At 46.8% G+C, this 19,331-nt stretch overlaps 2 long non-coding RNA genes across 2 annotated transcripts; both read left to right on the forward strand.

Annotated features, from left to right (window-relative positions):
- Positions 1-1,375: 1,375 nt before the first annotated feature.
- On the forward strand, positions 1,376-3,788 carry LOC135917400 (uncharacterized). The gene is made up of 3 exons (XR_010569265.1): positions 1,376-1,530; positions 2,853-2,969; positions 3,550-3,788. It is a non-coding gene; the product is annotated as an uncharacterized lncRNA (long non-coding RNA).
- Positions 3,789-11,113: 7,325 nt separating this feature from the next.
- Positions 11,114-13,631, forward strand: LOC135917421 (uncharacterized). The gene is made up of 3 exons (XR_010569270.1): positions 11,114-11,253; positions 12,537-12,657; positions 13,383-13,631. It is a non-coding gene; the product is annotated as an uncharacterized lncRNA (long non-coding RNA).
- Positions 13,632-19,331: the final 5,700 nt, after the last annotated feature.

The raw sequence follows: 19,331 nt of genomic DNA on the forward strand, positions 1-19,331 counted from the left end.
GAAACGCGCGTCTGTGTCAAGCTTTTACTTTTCTGACTTCAACACATTTTACATGCCTTTAATACAAACATATATCCTTATGCAGTCATATTACAGCTATATACTCGTTAGCATTAGGTCAGCTTCGAGTCAGCAGGAGGTTACGTTCACTCTCGGAAATCTGCCCGACTGTCGGTATTCATTGATCTCGTGTGCGGCGTGTAGAATTTACATTCCGCACTTTCAGTGCCAGAAGGCTGTGACAATCATTGACAATAATTATTGTCATTCTGCGTGAATGCGCTTGTTTTACGACGTCTACACAAAGAGGACAATATCACTCACATTATTGTTTCTGTGACATGCTACATGTGATAAGTATGCATAACATTGTACTTCCGTTGCGCAGCAATGTGAGAAATGTTAGGTTGGGCCAGATTGCGGGTTTTGACGACCGCGAGGGACACCGTAGTGGAGGCCTCCGTATTATTTTTAAGCGATGTGGTGCTTTTGACTCTACAATCCCGAGCGCGGTACTCGAACATATTTTTTCTTTGCAATAAATATCTGAGAATGCGTAATGTGGTCGGGAGTCGAACCCTTGACCTCGTGGTATGTAGCGCAACGCAATTTATCCACCGAGCGGATTGAGTACGTAGAATAAATGTGAAATGAAAGCAATTTGTTCCTATAGGAGTCTATTGGTTCAAGTCTTCTCCTGGTAACTCGTTTTTATATCTTAGTGATGGTTCTTTAACCGTAGAAAGAGATCTCTCTACTTCCTGTCCTAACGGAAAAGTAGGCCCCTACCATTGACAGGTCGTGCTGGCACGTGAGAACTCTCGTCTGCATTTCGTATTCTTACAATCACTCGAAAGAATCATCTGCAACCCCTCGGTTTCAGCCCCCTTCCTCCTTGTAATGCACCTAACACAACTCATGGTTGTCGTTTTTTGAACATTTCGACTTTTCTTTTTGGCATCGTACTCTACACGTCCACTTGACAATCACCACGAGTGCGTCTCTCCATCGAACATCAGCTGCCATTGTTGCCTTGACCTAAGACAAGTCCTAGTGTCGAAATGCTGGCTCGAGAAACATCGTCCTTTTCACGTGAATTTACAAAGAAGCGGCCACGTGGAGATAAACATGACTCATCGAGGAAATTTGCCTTTCCGCCGGTAGGGGAAAGACGAGCGCTGGCGTTGGGGGTGAAACTTGACGTGGGGGAGGGCACGGTTAACCACGCGGGGGAGGGAGCCACAGAACTCTGCAGAAAAAACACCTCTCTTGCTCACTCTCTCTCCCTCCCTCCCCAATCTCTCTCTCTCGTTGTTCTCTAGGGGATCACGTGGTCAAAAAAAAACGCTTAAAAGGAGAGCCCTCGCAGTGCACCACCCTTTTCCTGCACCGGTCGGCCTGCCCGGTCACGGCCGGACTGGACTACGCGCATGGTACGTGCTCCAGTCCGGCGGTGGCCTGGCTTTGCACTTCACCACATTGTGAAGACTGGGCCGGCTAACGGCTTTTTCCGTTTCCTACGCGCACAAGGTGAGTAACCCGCTTCTTACGAAATTTGTTCCTATCATTTATAACCTGAACAGATTGAACGTTATGGCGTCTTCCGCAAACGCGAGTGCAGGCGGTTTGAGACACGGTATCTTATGCGATGCCGCACGATACAATCGAGACCGCGCGCGTGATTTCAAATTTGAGTTTTCTGTGGCTAAATGACGCTATAGTGTTAGTGGCATTTCTTTGACTCAGGCTAACATATTTGTAATGTGCTTTACTGCATTATTGCACGCGTTAGGTGTTATGGGTATCCACATTGAAAACGAACGCGTGATTTGAAAGCTGGGTTTTCTGTGGTTAAACAACATTAGTATTGTCAGCATTTCTTCCGCTTTGGCTAACGTATTAGTTGAGAAATGTGCTTTGCTGCATTTTTTGAAATGTTAGGTGTTATAGGCATAGGTGACACCTCAATCTGCTAGCATAGCTTGTTTTTTTTTATTTTTCAAGCTCGTCCAAACAATATTTCTTAAAAAAATATCTCACAGCAGGCGTTTAAATAATTTTCCCACATTTAGAATAAAAACCTCGTGGCGCTCTTCGCGCGACCAGCTAATTTCCGAGCACCATCAGACACAGCGGAGCCGGCCTTACTATTTTACGTAGCGTATGTGTGTTTGGGAATTCACCAGCGAAGGTTTTGGTGCAGCGAGTAATTCAACCTCAGGAAGAAGGGAAGGGGGCATTAGGGAAATTTTCGCTGCACCTCTGAAGACGCTGTAGTGGAATCCACCGTAGCGTCTACTTGCGCGGAAATAAGACATCACGAGTGATTTTAATCGGGCTCAATCGGGTTCTCTAGATGCCGTCCTTTTTCAGAAATTTGCCACTTATGGTGCGCTTGTCAGGCTGGACTTCGCACTCAATTCTTAGGTTGCCATTGCTTATACTGTCTTCTGATTATTCATCACCTCATGATTTTTCTCCTGCTTTCCCTCTATTGAGGCGCCAGGTAATATGCTAGGGCATTAAACATGGCGCCGACGTCAATGTCTCGAAAAACAAAGGGTAATATGTCACAAGGGTGCTTCGCGCAATTTCCGAACTTGACGCCCTGCGCCAATCATGCCACATGAAATATTTGTACGATGAATTAATAGGAAAGTGGGGAAGCAACTATGGGATGTTATGGCCGGAGCTGCGGTGGTGTGTACATTGTATTCATCTAATGAAAAAAACATCTGACATAATTTGAAAGTCAAAGCGTTTGTTTTGGCTGGGTAACGTGGAACGCTACGCGTACCTGCCGTGGCGGATCGTGGATTTGTACTAATAACAGCGTCGTCGTTACTTTGCAGCATCTGAGCCAACGCACCCGTATGCTCTCCCCCTGGGGTACAGATCGACACGCAATTACGAGGACCTACTTTCATCGACGCCCCCATCCAAGTGAAGACAGCTAAACCTCTCGCAAGGTAACGCCATTCTTCCCATCCTGCTTCCATGATCTGATCCTCCTCCTACAAGAGCCGCTGCTACCGCTACCAATATGTTTAAAAACACGTCCGTCAAAAAAACAGATGGCTCGTAGTTTGTGTCCTAGGATTCATTTCTTATCGGTTTGGAATATTTGTATTCATTATTACGATCTTGCGCGCTGTATTCCATGCAGTATAGATCTTTCATTATGCGTATCTTTGCGTGATGAGTTTATGAAACACTGAAACCTATTGATCGCGCTGGTGGTCGTACGGCCGTAATCGCAAGTGGCGTGGACTATGTCCAGACTATATACATTGTGAATCCAGTATAGTACTAGTCCTTCATTGATCGCGAGCAAATGGTTGGCAAAACATGTGCGTTACTGAGAGGTGACACATGATTCCAAGAGAATAAAAGCAACAATAAAATTACGATTTTACTGCTTGCGTGATAAAAGACGATGGTGACGTGACACTCGTGGGGCTACAGAAAAGCGTTGCGGATCTGCTCGTTGTAAGACGTGTTAACCGGTCTCTGCATCTCTCATGCCTCGTTTGTACACTCTTTGTGCAGCACCCAGATTGCCGAATGGAGAAACCTTGGCTCGCCTACTCTACGCCGCCTGAGGCTGCCTTCGATGGTCTACAGTCGTCCTTGTCCAAGTGCTCCTGGCCTACACTTTCTACTACCTACAATGAACGAAACTCTTTTTTTTTTTTTTTTGAGGAGGCCATCGACACGATAACTGCGAGCTAGTGTTGACTTCATGTTTCTCCAGGGGAACGAAGATTGCAAGCGATTTTACCTTTCAAGAATAAATACATGACTTTGTTTTACGCTTTCTGTGGACTGTTTTCTTTATAAGGAGACCACTTTGCTTCCCGAAAATGCACTCGTTTCCTTGATTTGCGGTAACAATCCCCGTGGCAATATATGTCACGCTCAAGGCGGAGCGTGACATATATATCGTACAATCTCTATTGCAGACATGTTTACTTTCCCCCTGCTCTCGCTGAAACCAGGGGCTTCAAGCAAGCCTGCGGTGCTTAAATCGACCGCTGCGCAGATATCTTCACATTCTAATAAAACATGCCCAATCTTGTCCCTAGCTTTAGCGCAGTTCAAGCACTTGCTTCTTCTCCCTTCTTATTTCTCGCTTTGTAAGTGCGTGTTCTAAGGCATCCCGATCTCACTTCGAAAAGTAATGAGCTTCCCTCTGAGTTATCATTAATTGTTTCTTTCCTTGTTTCGTTTTTTTTTCCTCTGAAGTAGTTACTCTTGGCAGGTTTCTTTACGATTGCCTTTGATTCCCTCTCCGACGTTCAGCTTGACGTTCTTTGTTGACTGGCATGACCGACCACGCTCCCTGTCTGGAAGGGGCACGCGCGACGGTCTTGCGAATTCCATGCATTTCGGAGAAAACTGTGGCACGGCATCTAGCTAACTTGAGAGGGGCTTCTCCGTTGTCCGCCTCTGACTTCCCCTCCGCACACAGGCGATTGAAGGGAAGCTTCGCCGAATGACCGGTGGCCTACAGTGTGCAAGCCATCCTCACGCTTTCTCTGGAACGCGGCGTCGGCGCTTATCGATGACTAATCGACTGGCACACGCTCTCCATCGCCACTGCACGCTTGCTCCAGTTTTCGAAACATCGCTTACTCCCTCGACGATTCTATCGAGAGACTGTTTACATGCGACTACATATCGACACATATCGGATAGGTGTAAGCGTTGATTCATTTACGCCAAGTTAATTTTATTTGCATTAGCAAAAGTAGGTGAAGTTTTCCGCGAGGTCGGCGATATCATTGCCGAGATAGCTCGGTCTACATTGCTGTGCATAATCTCCGGAACCATAGCTGTCGCTTCAAGGCCGAGAAAAATTATCCATGAGTTATCGATACTCCATGGCCTTGTTTGACTAGCTTCTCACAGCATCAAGATGGAGGACAAGGGGGGAGAAAGGCCGGGGGGGGGGAGGGGTCGGTTCCGCTGTTTTGGGTACGTGCCTGACTGTGGCAGAGAGGAAACGCTAACACCAAACCGCCACTCTCGTACTGGAGTTCGCCCTGAAGACATTTAACAGTCGCCGTCAACATCAGCATTAATTATCATCGATCAAAGAACCAGCATAATAAGCTTCGCTTACATCGATTCCCCCCGTGGGTGAGATCCGCACAATTTCCGTTCTTGTCCAACTGGCAGTCGTTTTTGCGCTTTCTCACGAAATGTTCAGACAGAGTTCTTGTCTTCTGTCTTCTCTTTGACCGGGCCAATTGGACGTATGGATGTTTGTTATGAGCGTCCCCTTTGGATCGGGGTGGTAGCTTGCGCCACCAAGCTCTTGCTAATGTCCTACCTAGGTTAAAGAAAAGAAATAAAAATTATGCAGATCCCACGCAATGTGGGAATCGATGTAAGCAAAGCTTTCTGTGCTGTTTCCTTTGAGTGACGGTAATTAGTGGTGATGTTGACGGCTAAGGCTTAATTCCTTCAACGTTACATTGTGTACACCACTGCTGTTTGTCTGCGTAATACACAGAACACACATGGAGTGGTGTTTGCTTGAGGCGTTGTTGTGGGCCATGTTTTATAACCTCCGCTGAGGGCATAGCGTTGTCATTTCTTCACATGGCACATCGCATCGTGGCAGAAGTATCAAACTTAAATTTGATTATGGGGCTGTACGTGCCAAAACCGCAATCGGGTTATGAGGCACGCCATAGTGGCGGACTGTGGAATAATTTTGACACCTCGATGTTCCTTAACGTGTCCCAAAATCTAAGTGCAGGTCCGTTTTCTATTTCGCCCCAGTCGAAATGCGGCTACCGCGATTGGGATCAAATCCACGGCCTCTAGCAATGCCATGGCCGCAAAGCTAACGCGGCGGGCACAGAATTCTTTTTGGCGGTCGACCGCTTCCGTAGTATCGTCTGGATACTGCGGTGTGCTTTAATTATTGCGGCTCTGCTTCTGTGCGCCCTGCCTAAGTTGCAGGCTTTACATATTTGCATGGCGTTTATTTTTCGGAAATAACAGCAACGTGCTACACCGTACCTTAAACTTAAGCTTAGCATATATCCCCGCAACCGCAGTCGTATAGTAGTGGCGTTTCTTCACGGTTTGGAAGAGGGAAAGTACGCTTAATTCTGCAGCCCATATGGGAACACGGACTCCTTGCCTTCTCACGTTACCTCCTCTATTATATGGGAACTGCATCTTCTCCTTCTCCTCTCTACAGTACTTTCTGCGTCCTCTCTGGCTTCGCTACTTATGGCGTTTTTCACTGGTCGATCTGGAGCAGCCGCCTGAATCCTCGAGCGAGCGCTCGGCTTTCACCAATCCGAGTCTGCCAGTGGAGCGCACGAACGCTCCGCGGGAGATCACACAGGAAGTCTGCGTGCACGTGACACAAACCGGTTCCGCAAACTATGCCCAACACAATGTTGTGCGTACCGACCCGGTACTAGACACCCTACCGGTACCGATTTCGCTTGAAGACGGAAGTGACGCCATGTGACGCGTTCTATTTCCGCCCGAATCCGCGTCTCGGCGGCGGAGCAAGTGAGAGCGATCCGGCGCGGAGCGAGTTGATCCGAAACGACCAGTGGAACGCGCGAACCCGCTTCAGATCGACCAGTGAAATTCGGATTCGTTGCAGCGGAGCAAAAAATCCTGCTCCGAATCGACCAGTGAAAAACGCCATTAGTATAGAAAGGGGTGCTCTGCAGTTTCTGCACTACTTCCGAGGGGAGTCGCGGATAATTACAGCTGTCAGGCGGCTCAAGTGGCGACGGCCAGGGAGCTCCAGAGGGCATTGTGCACATTCGATGCTGCGGTGTGAAAACGAGTTTCACCAGTCGCCTTTTCTACCTCGGGCCTGTCATCTACGTACAGCCTCTGAACCACCCTCGGAAGCGATGTGCGAGACAGCAGCAGCTGTAGCAGTGGGAAAGCCGAAAGATGAGCCAAAGAAAGCTTTCCTTAAAGAAAAGCGCACGATGAAATGCCATAACCAAATTTTCTGGCCCCCTATTGTGAACTTGCTTTTTGTACGTCTCCGTTTTGTCTTTCCCCTACTTTTCGTACACGAATGTTCCAGTCGCATCTTACTAAACTCTATTGCACACATGTTGACTTTCCCCTGCTCTCGCTGAACCAAAGGGCTTCAAGGAGGCCAGTGGTGCCTAAATGGACCGCTGGGCAGGTATCTTCACCTTCTAATGAAACATGCTCCATCGTTTCCCTAGCTTTAACGCAGCAAGCACATGCTTCTTCTTCTTCCTCCTTGCTTGTGCCTGTTCTAACCGCGATCTCGCTTCGAAAAGTAATGAGCTTCCTTTTGAGTTATTATGAATAGTTTCTTTCCTGATTTCGTTTTCTTTCCCTTAAGTAGTTCTTCTACTTCTTTGTGTTTGGGGAGAGGGAAGGTACGCTGATCCCCTCTCTGACTTTCAGCTTGACGTTCTTTGTCAACTGGCATGCACCGACCACGCGCCCTGTATGAAAGGTGTGCGCGCGACCATCTTGCCAATTCATGCAGTTCGGAGAAATCTGTCGCCCGGCACCTGGCTAGCGCAAGAAGGGCTTCTCCATTGTCCGCATCTGACTTCCCCTCCGCACACAGGCGACTGAATGGAAGCTTCGCCGAATGTCCGGTGGCCTACAGTGTACGAGCCATCTTCACGCTTTCTCTGGAATTCGGCGTACCCGCTTATCGATGACTAATCGACTCGCCCAAGCTCGCCATCGTCGCTGCACGCTTGCACGAGCTTTCGAAATATCGCTTATTCCGTTCCCGACTCTGTCGAGAAACTGCTTGCATGCGGCTTTGCCTATTGTTTGAAAAAAAAAAAAAGAATAACCGTGTTTTTAAGATGCGCGGCGACATTTATTCGGTTTTTCTTTCCCTAGCGCAACAGTCTTAACCGTACAGCGAACTAAATCAACAAGAGATGGCTGAATGCACGCGGTACCTCACCGCATGGCGCGTCGTCGGTGGAATTTGGATTTCAGTTTAGCCGAGTAAACTTGACTTGCTTGACTGTCGGACAAGCACGCAGCATGCTTCAGTTTCGCGCTGCGTGCTCCTTTGGTGCATTTTTTTTTATTACAGTTCAAAACAAGGCAAGAACAAAAAGAGAAGAGAACAGTCTTCACCCGTTTCTGTGCACTGTCGAAACAAGACTTCCTGCGCTCGCCGTACAACGTACGAAAACTTTGCGGCGATGGTTTACAAATAATTGCTTGGCGACAAATGATATCTGAACCCTCTGATCTGGATCGAGCAGAGACGACCACTTTCACCGTTGAAACGTCGCGACAACACGGCACTGGGTCGTTCATGTGTGCAGCGCAGGGTATAGGAAAGAAATTGCTTGTGCCAAGAAAATGCGCGTGTGTGTCTCAGCTTTTATTTTTTACGCCTTCAGAGCATTTTATGTGCCTTTAAGGCATACATATTTTCTGATACAGTCAGTTTCCAGCTAAATAATTGTTAGCATTAAAATTAATTTTGAGTCAGCAGGAGTTTACGTTCAATCTCAGGAATCTGCGCGACTGTCGGTATTCATTGATCTCGTGTGCGGCCTGTAGAATTTACATTCCGCACTTTCAGTGCCGGAAGGCTGTGATTTAATTATTCTAACTCTGTGTAACTGCATTTGCTTGACGACGTGTACACAAAAACGAAGAGATCCTTCGCACTATTGTTTTTCTCTTATGCTGCGTGTGATAAATATGCATAATATTGTCCTTCCGGTTCGCGCTGGTGCGAAAAATGTTAGGTTGTGTGCAGTTGCTTCTTTAAGCAAGCTCAAAAGTGGACCACGAGGGACACCGTATAGTGGAGGCTTCCGTATTTATGTTACACGATGTGGTCCTTTTGACTGCACAACCCCCCGCGTGGCACACGAGCATTTTTCTTTTACTGCATTACATATCTGGGAATGCGACCAAGTGGCTGGGAGTCGAACTTATGAACTCGGGCTGAGTAAGAACACCAAATGGGAAATTAAATCAGATAGAGTGAATACGCGCCTATATATTCAAGCCATGTTCTGTTAATGAGTTTTCATATCATATTGCTCGTTTTTGAACTGTCAAAAGTAGTGCGTCTTCTTCCTGTTTTATTGGAAAATTAAGCCCCTGCCATTGACAGGACCTGCTTACACGTGACAACTTTCGTCTATATTTCGTATCCTTATAACCACTTGAAAGAATCAGCCGCAACCCCTCCGCTTCAACGCCATGCCCCCTTGTTATGTAGCGAAGGCAACTAATGATTGTCGTTTTTTGAACATTCAGACTTTTTTTAGAGCGCAGCTCTTTGGCGTCCGTTCCTGGGTTTCGCGTCGTCGTCGGCGTTGTCGGCCTCGTAACCAGCTCCGCCCCCCTTCGCTGGAGTGGCAGACGAAGGACGCGAGCCGCGAATGGCGGAGACCAATGAGAGCGGCCCCTTCAGTGACGTGCGCGCGCGATGCTGGTGTCATGCGGACCCTCCTTACGGCTCGATGCGCACTCGTGTCTGGTCTCAGCCGATCAGCTCGTTTCGTACTATCGTCTGCTCGCGCCAAAGCTCTCGCCCGCGCCTGTTTGGTTCTGTTGGGTCGGTCTCGTTCGCGCTAGTTTTGCTTGTTATTGTGTGAGATTGTTTCTTAATCTGATTGTATGCGCTATGCGAATTGTATAGTACTTTCTGGAAGCCATGCGGCACCAGCGATCACACTGGAACCTTTGACGAGTCATGTATAAACGCCGGCTCGCTTGATCCGCAGATCAGATTTTCGACCATTACCGACTCTGCTACATGTCTCTCTCAAATTCTTTGCGTCAAAATATCGCGAAATGGAAACACGTATAGAGCTGCGCTCAAATTTCGCATTAGGGAGTATCGTAATCGTCGGATAATTTTTTGTCATTCTAATCTACACGTCGACTTCAATCTATCCAGGACTGCGTCTTTCCATCGAGCATCAACGGCCATTGTTGGTTCGACCTAAGAGAAGTCCTAGTGTCGAAATGCTGGCTCGAGAAGCATACCTGTTTCAACCAGTGTTGAACTTTTTCACGTGCATTGACTTAAGAAGTGGCAACGTGCAGAGAAGCGTGACTCATCGGGAAAGTTCAGCTTGCTCCGGTAGGGTAAAGACAAGCGCTGACGTCGGGTGTGAGACGGAAAAGAACTAGGAAGCTAACCAGTAAGTATGCCAGACACGAGGACGAAGAAAGACAGAGCATTAAACGACAGGTTAAAAACGCGGAAGGTAAAAATTGGATAAATTAAATGGAAAAGAAGCATAGTGTTGAACTATATCGAGACTGGAAACAGCAGGTCAGGAAGGAAGCGTTTTATGATAACTCAAGAGGCAGTGCCCTTCTCTTTGAAGCTAGGTCAGGATGTCTTAGAACGCGGAGCTAAAAAAATGAAATTTAACGAAGGAGAAGACACATATGTACTGTGTGCGGTAAATCTGTAGAAACAATAGAACACCTCATACTAAAATGTAATGGTATCAATCCCGATGTCGATGCGGCCACAGCCACCCTTCCTGCGGCCCTAGGATTCAGAGATAATAATAGTCATGTAAATAAATATGCGGTGGAAATTAGTAAAAGGCGATCGGAGGATTGGTGGCTCAAAAGCAGAGAGGTGACATAACGTTAAAAGGGTAGGAAGACGTATTTTAAGAAAATCGAGAATTTTATTAACACACAGCACAGGGGACTAAAAATAAAAGGCAAAATAAAAAGCTGAGCATGTTGGCAACTGCCATCACCCCGTTTCAAAGGGGACGCTCCTACCTTCCATTCATCCCATCCATCGACTTGACGTGGGGAAGGGCACGCCATACCACGCGAGAGAGGGACCCACCTGATCTCCGCAGAAGAAACAGTTCTCTTACTCACTCTCTCTCCCGCAACACAATTCTCTCTCTCTCTTTCTCTCTCTCCTTCTCTCTATCCTTCTCTCGCCCTCTCTCTCGCTCAATCTTTCTCTCTCTCCTTCCCTCGCCCTCTCTCTCGCTCAATCTTTCTCTCCTTCTCTCTCTCTCTCTCCTTGTTCTCTAGGGGACCACGTGGTCGAAAAAAAAGCATAAAACGAGAGCACTCACAGTGCACCAGCCTTTTTCTGAAACGGTCGGCCTGCCCGGTCACGGCCGGACTGGACTACGTGCATGGTGCGTGCTCCAGTCCGGCGGTGGCCTGGCTTCGCACTTCACCCCATTGTGAAGATTGGGCCGGCTAACGTATATTTCCGTTTCCTACGCGCACAAGGTGAGTAGCCCACTTGCTACGAAATTCATTCTTGTCGTTTATAACCTGAATAGATCATTGAATGTTATGGCATCTTCCGCAAACGCGAGTGCGGGCGGTTTGAGGCACGGCATCTTATGCAATGCCGCACGAGACAATCGGGGGAGAGCGCGCGATTTCAAATGTGGGTTCTCTGTGGTTAAAGGACGTTAGTGTTAGTGGCATTTCTTCTACCGAGGCTAACGTATTTGTGGAGTAATGTGCTTTACAGCATTTTTGCACATGTTAGGTGTTACGGGCATGCATAGGTACCCCACGAACCGGGTGACACCTCAATCTGCTGCCGCAGCTTTTTTTCTGTTTTGCAAACACGCCCAAACAATTTTGTTTAAAAAATATCCGATGGTAGGCGTTTCGATAATTTCAAATGAAGCGGAGTGAACCTTACTATTTTACGTGGCCTACATGTGGTCAGCATGTCACGTACGAAGGTTTTCGTGCTACGTGGAAATTTTACGCAACTAAGCAAAGTAAAAGGGATCATGGCTTAACTTGCCGACTCTCCGGAAAGTCATCCCGTTTGCATTTTCTGAGTCGATTTATTGAACCTTCGGAAGGGGGATGGGCGGGCTGTCCAATGCTGTACCTCTGAAGTCGCTGTAGTGGACTGCACCGTATTGTCTACCTGCGCGGAAATACAATGTACCGAGTAGTTTTACACTAAGTAAACGGTCCATTATGTTCTCTCGCTGCCGTCAGCTTTCAGAAACACGCCACTTATGCGCGTTTGTTGGGCTGGACTTCGCACTCAATTCTTAGGTTGTCATCAGTTATAATTTCTTCTGATTATTCGTTATCTCATGGTCATCTTTCTCCTATCTTATACCTCTTTGCCGGCGCCGGGTAACATGTTAGGTGATTAATCATGGCGCCGACGTCACTGTCTCAATAAACCAAGCATAACATGTTCGAAAGGCTACCAATATTTACAAGGGTGCTTCGAGATGTTTTCGAACTTGGAGAAGCGGCGACGCAATCTTTGGATGATGAATAAATAGGGAGGTGGGGAAACAACTACAGGATGTTATCGCCAGAGCTGGGGTCATCTACGCATTGTCTTGACTGGTCGTAATAATAACAAAATTGCCGACATCGTTTAGAAGTAAGGCCAGGTTGCACAGTCGTGACCTGCAAGAAAGTGAATCACCGCGTGCGATTGCGTTGCCTGGGTAACGTGGAACGGTACGCGTACCTGCCTTGGCGGATCGTCGACTTGTTCTAACAGCTTCGTCGCTACTTCGCAGCATCTGAGCAACGGACATACCCGTATGCTCTCCCCCTGGGGCGCACATGGACACGACGATCACCGGGACCTTCTTTCATGGGCGCCCCCATCCAAGCGAAGGCACCTAGACCTCTCTCAAGGTAACTCGTTTCTTCCTCTCCCGCTCCCGTGATCTCATTCTCCTTCGACATGAAGCGCTGATAGCGCTTACCAAAACGTTAAGCAAGTGCGTGAAAGGCAAACAGCTTCTAATTTTGTGTCATACTGTTCATTTCTTATCACTTTGTAATAATTGTACTTGTTTTTACGATCTGGTGCGCTGTATTCCGTGCACTAAAGACCATTACTTATGCGTACCTCTGCGTGATTTGTTTATGAAACATTGAAACCTTTTGGGCGCGCTGATGGTCGTACGGTTGCAATGGGAAGCGGTGTAGCCTTCGTTCCGACTATATATACAGTGTGAATCAAGTATATTACTAGTCCTACATTGATAACTAGCGAATAGGTGGGAAAACAATTGACCGCTCCTTCCTGTCCGTGAAGATGGTCGAACAGCGAAACTGGGTTAGTTACACCGAGTGTTACGCCATGAAAGTTAAACTTCGCAAGCATTCTATAATGTAAATCTTCTGTTTCACCATTCTTTTACTTCATTTTCGCTTTGGTGATAGACAGCTTCTTCCTCAGGAATACGCACTACACGCGATTACCGACACAACGAAAGAAACAATAAATGCGTTATCAGAAATGATTGTGACGTGACATTCGTGGGACTACAAAAAGCGTTGCGTAGCTGCTCGTTGTAGGTCGGGACAACCGGTCTCTCCACCTCTCATGCCTCATTGGTACACTCTTTGTGCAGCACCGAGATTGCCGAATGGGGGAACATTGGATCACCGACTCTACGCCGCCTGATGCTGCCTTCGATGGTCTACAGTGGGCTTTGTCCAAGTGCTTCTGGCCTACGCTCTCGACTACCTACCATGAACCAACCGTTTTTTTCTTTCTTTTTTTTTGAGGCCTGCGAAGCGATAACTGCGAGCTAAACTAGTGTGGACTTCATATTTCTCCAGGGGGACGAAGAATGCAAGCGATTTTACTTTTCAAGAAATAAATACACGACTCTGTTTTACGCTTTCTGTGGACTGTTTTCTTTATACAGAGACCACTTTGTTTCCCGAAAATACACTCGTTTCCTTGATTACATGTCCCATGTAATCAATACAATCAATACACATGTATCACAATACATCTCACGCTCAGGGCCGAGCTAACTAAACATTAGTTTGACCTCGTCGGATTGACCGTTGGTTTCAATCATCTGCCGAGTCACCTCATATAAAAAGCGACTTTAGATAGACGGGAATGAAGAGCACTGATCTGGCAGCTGTATTTTCGGCAACGTCCACGTTGCGGCGTCAATTTTCTGTAGTGCCGGTGAGTATGGGACTCTGAAGCCATATCGTTATTTTTTTGCTAATAACCACTGCAAGAGGAGTATGCAATATAGCCGGGTTGTTTGACAAATTAGATTTCTGAAGTGCGCTCGTCAATGACCAGCCGGCCAGAAGTTGTTCCGCAATTCGTAGAAAACTCCAGGTGAAGGTACGGCTTGTGGGAAATCTACGCGCGCGCAGGCTCGAACTATATACAAAACAAACTAAAACTGACGTAATGCGACGGGATAAAAGCAAAGACAGCGGTGACTCCGTCGCGCTCATTGTGAACGTTGCTTGTTCGAAGATATGAGAAGACGCAGCAGAGTTGTTTTCGAGTGCGTAATCCCGGTTATGCCTTCTCCACTACAAACACAGCAGTTTTACCTGGTATCACACTTGAGAAAGAGAGACTCATTATTAGAAAAACAGATTTTTGCCGGTGCGTATACAACCGCGGGCACGCTACTCTGTATAGAGATATACTCTGCATAGATAATCTGCATATAGCGAAAAAAAAAGAAAATACAAATAAATATCAAATGCGCAAGTGGACCTGATACTAACATTTATAGGCGACATGGCCGGGAAATTTAGGCTTCTGTATATGAACTGTTTCATTTTTAAGGCTTTCTTATTAGGCCAGTTTCTGACAGGTGTTTCAACAACAAATCCAAAACCCGCCTTTGTTTTGAAGGGCCGGGCATTGGACCTAAGAGGCTGGGTAATGTTAACGGATCATGGCAAATCATGTCCATTTGTTGTCGAGGTGCTTATGGTACGAAGACGCAGAACTATATGTTACGTGGTGACAGTAGCGCTGTTTGATTGGTGAATGTTTCCACTAGATTGGCTTTTTATGATAATAAACGAAAGAGATGTCGCCACCCTACAATAATGACGCCTATACTCGCTTTCGTGTTGACTGGCCCCGTACAGTTATTTGCACTTAATGCGTCGCTAGCCGCCGTGTTCCTTCGATAGTCGCATAAACGAGAAGAAAGGGGGTTAGCCGAGAGGCCCGATATTTTATTAGTCATATCCGAAGAAGCCAACAAACACTCACACAAAGGACAACATAGGGGAAATTACTTGAGCTTTATAAATGAAATAAAGAAACGATGAATTAATGGAAATGAAAGTGGATGGAAAAACAACATCGCAGGTCGGGAGCGATCCCGACCTGCGGTCCCCCACAACTTTGGCATGTGAATTTTCCAATAAAACAGCAAGAAACACCCATTTTGACTGTTTAATAACCAGCAATAAAATACAAAAACAGGCTAACAGAAAATGACTTCTATAAATCGACTGGCATTCGAACTAATTAATTTCACTTAACATTTGCTCTACACACTCAATCCGCTTGGTGGCTACATAATGTTGCGCTGCTTAGCTCGAGGTCATGTGTTCGACTCCTGACCACTTGGGCGCCTTCCCAGATATTCAATTCAAACTAAAAAAAAAAAAATACTCGTGTTCCGTGCTCGGGGTTACGCAGTCAAAAGCACCACATCGCGTAAAATGAATACGGATGCCTCCACTATACGGTGTCCCTCGTGGTCGTTAAAACCCGCAACTCAATATAACCTAACATTTTTCACATAGCTGCGCACACGAAGAAGGAATGTTATGCACACTTGTCACATGCAGCATAACAAAGAAAAAAAATAGTCTGAGTGATCTGTTCATTTTTGTGTACACCTCGTGAAACAAACACAGTTGCTCTGAGTTAGAATAATTAAATCACAGCCTTGCGGCACTGAAAGTGCAGAATATAAATTCAACAAGCCGCACACGAGATCAATGAGTAGCGACAGTCGCGCAGACTCCTGAGAGTTAACATAAGCTGCTGCTCATTCGAATTTTATTCTGCAGCATGAAATTTCCGCATGTTTTCAAGCTCGACTTGCTTTAAGCCACAATTGCAATCATGTCTTAATCTGAAAAAGATAAATAAAAAAACTGACCATATGGCAACGAATATTTAGCTGAAAGTTACTCTACCAGAACATACCGAGTGTTTCAGTGAACATGTTCAAAATTGGTAAAGAAGGCCTGTGGCAGATAGCAGCATTCTAGTTCATCAGCTGCTCTACTCGAAGAGGCGGACATTACTTGCACAAGAAATTGAAATACGTAATTGTCTAATAAACAAATTCGCGAATTATCATTTTAACTAATTACCTTACGGCTCATATTGCAATTGAAAAATTTAGACTTGGAGTTCTCAAGGCGGATCCACATTTTCAGGATGGCACCAGCTTCGAGACATTAATTACCGAGCTTTGCGGAGGAATGCTCTGGCGTTCCAGTTATTTCCTTATCAAAGCGTCGTTTGATGCATTAAGGCGCAAAAGTAACTGGAACGCCAATGCAGTACTCGATACATATCGGATAGGTGTGAGCATTGATTGATTTACGCCAAGTTAATTTTATTTGCATTCTCAAAAGTAGTGAAGTTTTCCGCGAGGTCGGCGAAATCAGTGCCGAGATAGCTGGGTCTACATTGCTGTGCATAATCTCCGGCCCCGTAGCTGTGCCTTCAAGGCCAAGAAAAATTATCAATGAGTTATTGATACTCCATGGCCTTGTTCCACTGAGACTTCCCACAGCTTCGAGATGAAGGACAAGGAGGGAGAAAGGCGGGAGGGGAGCTAAGTATGCCGTCTGATTTCGAGGGGAGGGGAGGGGAACGATCCCCCACCCATGGGTAAGCGCCTGAGCGTGGCAGAGAGTAAAGGCTAACACCAACTCGCCACTCTCGTACTGGACTTTGCGCTGAAGAGATTTAACATTCACCGTCAACATCAGCATTAATTATCGTCAGTCAAAGAACGAGCACATAAAGCTTCGCTTTACATCGATTCCCACCGTGCGTGAGATCCGCATCATTTTCCGTTCTTGTCTAACCGGCCGTCGTTGTTGCGTTTTCTCTCGAAATGTTCAGACAGAGCTCTTGTGCGCATCTGTCTTGCCTTTGACCGGACCGATTGGATGGATGGATGTTATGAGCGTCCCCTTTGGATGGGGTGGTAGGTTGCGCCACCAAACTCTTGCTAAGGTCCTACCTAGGTTAAAAAAAAAAATATATATGCAGGTCCCACGCACTGTGGGAATCAATGCAAGCAAAGCTTTCTGTATTGTTTGCTTTGATTGACGATAATTAGCGGGGATGTTGACGGATAAGGCTTAATTTCTTCAACGTTTAGGCTAACACGTGTGTGGTGAGCGCATGTTAAACGCTACCTTGCGCGCACCACTGCTCTTTGCCTGCTCAGCACACAGAACACACAGGGAGTGGTGTTTGCTTGAGGCGTTGTTTTGGGCCATATTTTGTAACCTAGCTCAGCGAATGTTTAGCGTTGCATTTCCTCACATGGCACATCGCAGTGTGGCAGAACTAGTAAACTTGAATTGGATTATGGCTCTGTACGTGCCAAAACTATAATCGGATTATGGGGCGCGCCGTAGTGGCGGACTTTGGAATAATTTTGACACCGCGATGTTCTTTAACGTGTCCTAAAATCTCAGTGCAGGTGCGTTTACTATTTCGACCCCGTCGAAATGCGGCTGCCGCGATTGGGATGAAATCCACGGCGTCTAGCAATGCCATGGCCGCAAAGCTAACGCGGCGGGCACAGTATTGTTCATTTGGCGGTCAACTGCTTCCGCAGTGTCGCCTGGACATTGCGGTGTGCTTTAATTAATGTGGCTCTGCTTCTGTGCGCCCTAAGTTGCAGGCTTGAAATATTTGTATGCCGTTTATTTTTCGGAAATATAGCAGCAACGTGCTACACCGTACGTTGAACTTATGCTTATCCTGTTTCCCCGCAACATATGTCGTATAGCATAGTGGTGTTTCTTCATGGTTTGGTAGAGGGAAACTACGCTTAATTCTCCAGCCCGTATGGCAGCACGGCTTCCTTCCCTTCTCACGTCACCTGCCCCCCTCTATTATATGAGAACTGCTTTTCTCCCTCTTCTCTCTGCAGTTCTATCTGCGTCCCCCCTGGCTTTGCTCCTTAGAATAGAAGGAGAAGCGCTGCAGTTTCTGGCGCCGGTGCCGTCGTTTGTGTTCTTCTTCCTGAGTCCTCGTCTTCTGCGCCTTGCCTTTACTACTTCGAGCATGAACCAACTAGCCCAAGCAAGAGTTTTAATTGAGCAGTTTCTGCACTGCTGCTGAGGGGAGTCACGGATATTTACAGCATTCCTGATTTCGTTTTTTTTTCCCTCTTAAGTAGTTACTCATAGGAGGTATCTTTTCCGTTGCCTTTGGTTCCCCCTCTGATTTCAGCTTGACGTTCTTTGTCAACTGTCGACCACGCCCCCGGTATGGAAGAAGGGGCGCGCACGACTATCTTGCCAAGTCCATGCAGTTCTGAGAAAGATGTCGCACGGCACCTGGCTAACGCGAGAAGGCCTTCTCCATTGTCCGCGTCTGACTTCCCCTCCGCGCACAGGCGACTGAATGTGAAGCTTCGCCGAATGACCAGTTGCTTAAAGTGGGCGAGCCATCCTGACGCTTTCTCTGGAATGCGGCTTCGGTATTTATCGATGACTAATCGAGTCGCACAAGCTCGTCATCCTCACCGGGCGCTTGCACCAGCTTTGGAAACAACGCTTATTCCCTTCCCGATTCTATCCAGCAACTGTTTGCACGTGGCTTTGCTTTTGTGCGAAAAAAAAAGAAAACAATGACGATGTTTGTACGCTGCACCGCGACATTTATTTGAATTTTTTTTCTTCTTTTCCTTGGTGCAATTGTCTTAACCCGTACAGCGAAGTAAATGACCAAACAATCGGTCAATTCACGCGGTGTTTCACCGCATGGCGCGTAGGCGGTGGAATTTCGATTTCGACTTAGCTGTGTAAACTTGAGTTGCTTAGCTGTCGGACGTGCTTCAGTTGCACGCTGCGTGCCCCTTTGATGCATTTTTATTACAGTTCAAAACAAGGCAAGAATGAAAAGAGAACAGACATCCTCCGTGTTGTCGAAGCATGGCTTCCATCAAGCGCCGTGCTACGCGCGAAAGCTTTACGCCAGTGGTTTGTCACAGGTGCGTCGTGTCAATTGAGATCTGCACCCTCTGATCTGGATCAAACAGAGACAATCACTTTCACCGCTTCACCGCGAAGGCAACGCTAACTCTGGGTCGTTATGTTCAACTAGAAGATAAACTGTGTGTGCGAAGGAAACGCGCGTCTGTGTCAAGCTTTTATTTTTCCGACTTAGCACATTTTGCTTGCCTTTAAGGCAAAAGTATATTCTGGTACAGTTATTTTCCAGCTAAATATGCGTTAGCATAAGGTCAGTTCCGACTCAGCAGGAGGTTACGTTCACTCTCGGGAGTCTGCGGGACTGTCGGTACTCA

Source organism: Dermacentor albipictus, chromosome 7 (assembly GCF_038994185.2).
Source record: "Dermacentor albipictus isolate Rhodes 1998 colony chromosome 7, USDA_Dalb.pri_finalv2, whole genome shotgun sequence".
NCBI lineage: Eukaryota > Metazoa > Arthropoda > Arachnida > Ixodida > Ixodidae > Dermacentor > Dermacentor albipictus.